The following is a 4,307-nucleotide window of genomic DNA, read 5'->3' as shown; positions in this document are numbered from 1 at the left end:
GGACTAGGGTTCCTCCCTTTTCACCTCTGGAGCTTCCTCAGACATCTCTGTTTTCCTCCTGCAAGTGGTCCTAGGCCTTTTCTACATGAATTCTTCCCAGTTCTTTCCTTGACAATTGAAAGCATCCAACACAATGAGTTTAATAAGGCCGTGGTTGGTAACACATGTTTCTGGATGTGCAACCATTTTCATAGCCAAGGCCATGTGCCTAATGTTGCCCAGCAAGAAATAAGGAAGTTTGATTAGCTACTAATGCCGAAGGTGGTTCAACAATGGAAAATATTAAATAAACACAGTTTTTCCCTTCCCTCGCAAGTAATGTACTTGATGAGGTAGACAGAAACATCCTCCCATGGCTATGGGAGTGATAGTCTATCAATTACCCCACCTTTCTTTATGAGTGACTCTCTTTCTTGGAGAAAATCCCTTTTGAGTGAGGGGTCATTGGCCTTCCTAGTAAACCATCTCTTCCCAACTATTGGCAATCCTGTTACTCTAGCAATAACTTCTTCCGTGACCTCCAACTTCAACCCTCTGACTTTCGTCTGGTTTCCCTCCAGATTCTTTGCAAATTCCATGGCAATGCCACTATCTGATCCTTCCAACCTCTAGAAGAATTCAAACCAGCCTACATCCTTGAAAATTTGGCATGCTTCACGGCAATCTTCCAAGGCTTTTATGGACCCTATTTTGTGTCGTATTGCTGCTCCTCCCATTTCTTATGCAATTCGTGTTAGCCTCTCTCATAAAACAATAATAAATCCAAAAACAAATTAATTAATTAAATATTCCAAGTTAGGAATTTGTGCCTAACTCTTGGGTTGTTCCTCTAAGATAGGAGTTAGTTTAGGTAACTCCTATATTGGTGTGTGTCTGGTGAGAAATTATCTCAACCAAAGGAGAAATTATCTCAACCAAAAGTGTCTAAGATAGCACGCACTATCTTGAGAACACTGTCTCTCATCTATTTATTTGTAACACTATATTCAATTATTTGAAATGAAGAATGAATGAAAGTGAGAGAGAAGCATGAGGCTTCAGCCTTTTTCTGCCAATATTGTGTGTCTGGTTTTTATGTGTGATTTATATATTTGTCTGAGTTAATTTCATTTTTCAATATGTGGTATCAGAGCCCTTATGGCCTCTTCATTGTCAAACAGACTACCAGCTAGCATCTATGAAGAAGCACACCATTTGAATTTGATTGTTCCCCATTTAGATCCTGCAGCGGTGCGATGCAGTAAAGCGCTGGAGGTCGTGACTGCTTGTTGTGAGCATGGAGAGCCTGTAGCCGAATTGGATCATGTGAGCCTGCTGCGTTGTACAACCTATGTTCACAATATGCTCATTCGTTGTGTTGAGCAGATGGTGGAAGTCTCGTGTTGCTATCGACTTGTGAGGAGAGTTGTGATTGCGTGGAGCGTGCTACAAATATCATTGGTACTGAGGTTCTATTATGTTCTTAAGAGTTGGGTGTAGTTTGCTACAGACTTGAAATCGATGGAGAATATATTTTTCGCCCCGTGTTTTTTTGTCTGTCTTGTCTGTCCATTTAAGGTACGGGAGGATGGCAGATAATTGAATTTGAATTTCGCTAGGGGCGACAGAATCAAGAAAATTGATCTCTATGCGGAATCTGCCGAGAATTGGACAGAACCCCCACGGTTTTGGACTTGTGTGGCGGAAGATCCCATTCGGAGGAGACATCTTGATAACAACAAATCAGTAGGAAGAAGAGAGGTTCATTCTTTGGCACCAGAGAGGTAATCTGAGCACTTTTACAGCACATTTGAGGCAGAGCTGGCAGATGGTATTCCTGTTGTGAAGACATCTATAGGAGGCACCAGGATTGTTGGCCGTCTTTGTGCTAGGAACAAAAATGGTCTTTTGCTACCAAATATAACTACCGACCAAGAGCTTCAACACCTGAGGAATAGTTTGCCTGATGAAGTTGTGGTGCAACATGTTGAAGAATGACTATCTGCACTTGGAAATTGTGTGGTGTGCAATGATCATGTTGCTCTCATTCATACCAACCTGGACAGGGAGACAGAAGAATTAATAGCAGACATTTTGGGAGTTGAGGTTTTCAGGCAAACTATTGCGGGAAATATTCTTGTTGGGAGTTATAGTGTTTTCTCCAATAGAGGTGGTCTGGTCCATCCACACAATTCAATAGAAGATCTGGATGAATTATCAACTCTTCTTCAAGTACCTCTTGTGGCAGGCACTGTAAATCGTGGAAGTGAAGTAATAGGCGCTGGAATGATTGTAAATGATTGGACAGTTTTTTTTGGTCTGGACACAACTGCAACTGAATTGTCTGTTATCGAAAGTGTTTTCAAGTTGAGAGAATCACAACCTAGTTTATATTCTGGGTTAATTGGTGATTGTCCAGTCAAATTTGGTAAAGTCGATAACTCTAGCGGTAAAGCTTGGTGCTTTAAATATTTCTGTTCTAGATCTATCACATTGGACTGGTGACTGATACGGCTTTGAAGCTTGTTTAGCACTTTATTATATTTTGGATTCTGGTTGCGACTCTTAAAATATACAGTAACAAGATTTCATCCTCTTCTCTCATCCCTCATCGCTATTTCAATTCCTATTATTTGAATTTGGTTTGTGTTTGTTGCACATTCCATCCATGCAATTCTATGAGGACTGAATTATTCTTAAAGGCGAAAATTTCATCATCTACAAACCTAGATTATTCTCGCAAGTTTAAAGACAGAAATTGTTAATTCTGGACCAACAATTGATTATTTTGGTGGCTGAATATTACACCTGTTGGTTAACAGTTGAGATCTTCATCTTTGGAGGACTGAATTCCTTTTCTGAAGAAGGCAAGTTTTTCATTTATACGCCTGATTCTTCTCTTTATAACTGAAGGTTGAGCTTGACATATTTATGGGTAAGTTTCTTGGCCGAGTTCTGCTCTTGGTGTGGCTACTGTAGTGTCCTGAGCGTTTGTTTGTGCATTGAGCCAGCGTGGAATATGGTTAAGTGATATTTCAACATGTGATAAATTATTTTTTATGTTTGGGAGTAATAAGGTGATAAAGTGTGATTTTTAGGAGAGATAAGGAGTGAATAAAATCATTTATTTGTAATGGAGAGATAAGGTAAATTTTATTTTGTAATTTTGGAGCAATAAGTGTGCATTTTTTTAAGTGTGGAGTGACAAGTGAGATTCTTTTATAAAGTAAGGGATTATTTCCCTGTAATGGAGTGATAAGGATTGAGTTTTCTTTCTCTGTAAGTTTGAAGTGATCGGTTTTTCAAAAGAAAGCTCATTGTTGTAGGAGGTTGAGTCAGTTTTTTGAACGCATTTGCTTCCAAAATTTGCGAGCATCAGATTCTCACTATTTGAGAAAGCTTCAGTGGCAATGTTGTAAAAGATGAAAGATTGATGACCTTATTACTTAATAAAGACATATTTTTTTGTGGTGATTGTGTCCTAGATCCACCCGAAATTGAATAAGGGGATCTTAGGTACACGAAGAGTGTGTTGATGATGGTATATACTTCATGTTGTTGCTTTTTTATTTATGTCTAGTTTTGACACATAAATGATCTCATTTAACACACATAAAGTTCAATGCAAGAAAGCACAACACCTGTAACAGAATAGCATCAAGGAAGGATAATTAAGTTCAACACATGCATTTGCGTCACTACAACAAATAATCAAAGTTTTCAACATCGACATTCTACCTCGACAAACAAATTCACTCAATACAATCAAGTTCATGAATATGCAGACTCCAACATTTCAAAGAAATGTATACATCCAAGTTAATGAATCTGTAAACTTCAACGTTTCAGAGCACAATTTACATCAACATTATTGAACTTGTAATCAAACTCAAATTGCATTGAATTGTAAGGGTGCATTCTCGGTTGAAGCCAACACCCAAGTCTTGAATTGAGTCAAATTGAATTCATTGTAGTGAGTCATTGAAATCATTGTAAGCTTTTTTGGGTGCATTTTCAACAGTGTTCGACACCCTTCCTTTAAAGGACAATCAAGTGAGTCCATGAGTTTTAACTCCAAATGAAACAAACAACAAGTTCACATCTCCTGCAAGCAAGCGTGATTATTCATTCAACCAATTTGCATCAAAATAGTACATAGTTCAGACTTTTCAAGCGAGCCAAAGTGAAGATCATTGCAGCAACCATCAAAGCAACCAAACAAGTTCAACTCTAACACTAATCAAGCAAGTTGAGATCAACATCAAGCGAGCGTAGTTATTCCTTCAAGTGAGCGTGAAGTCATTAAGTAAGGCAAGTTAGCATTCATG

The 4,307-nt window shown here is 38.4% G+C and overlaps 1 pseudogene; it reads left to right on the top strand.

Moving 5' to 3' along the window:
- Positions 1–1,137: 1,137 nt before the first annotated feature.
- LOC149172206 (eukaryotic translation initiation factor 6-2 pseudogene) lies at positions 1,138–2,484 on the top strand (annotated as a pseudogene).
- The last annotated feature ends 1,823 nt before the right edge of the window (positions 2,485–4,307 follow it).

Source organism: Pinus tabuliformis, chromosome 4_2 (assembly GCF_031772625.1).
Source record: "Pinus tabuliformis cultivar Carrire ecotype Pingquan chromosome 4_2, CPIR1, whole genome shotgun sequence".
Lineage (NCBI taxonomy): Eukaryota > Viridiplantae > Streptophyta > Pinopsida > Pinales > Pinaceae > Pinus > Pinus tabuliformis.
The sequence above is the reverse complement of the archived record's forward strand: the minus strand, read 5'-3'. Positions and strand labels throughout refer to the sequence as shown.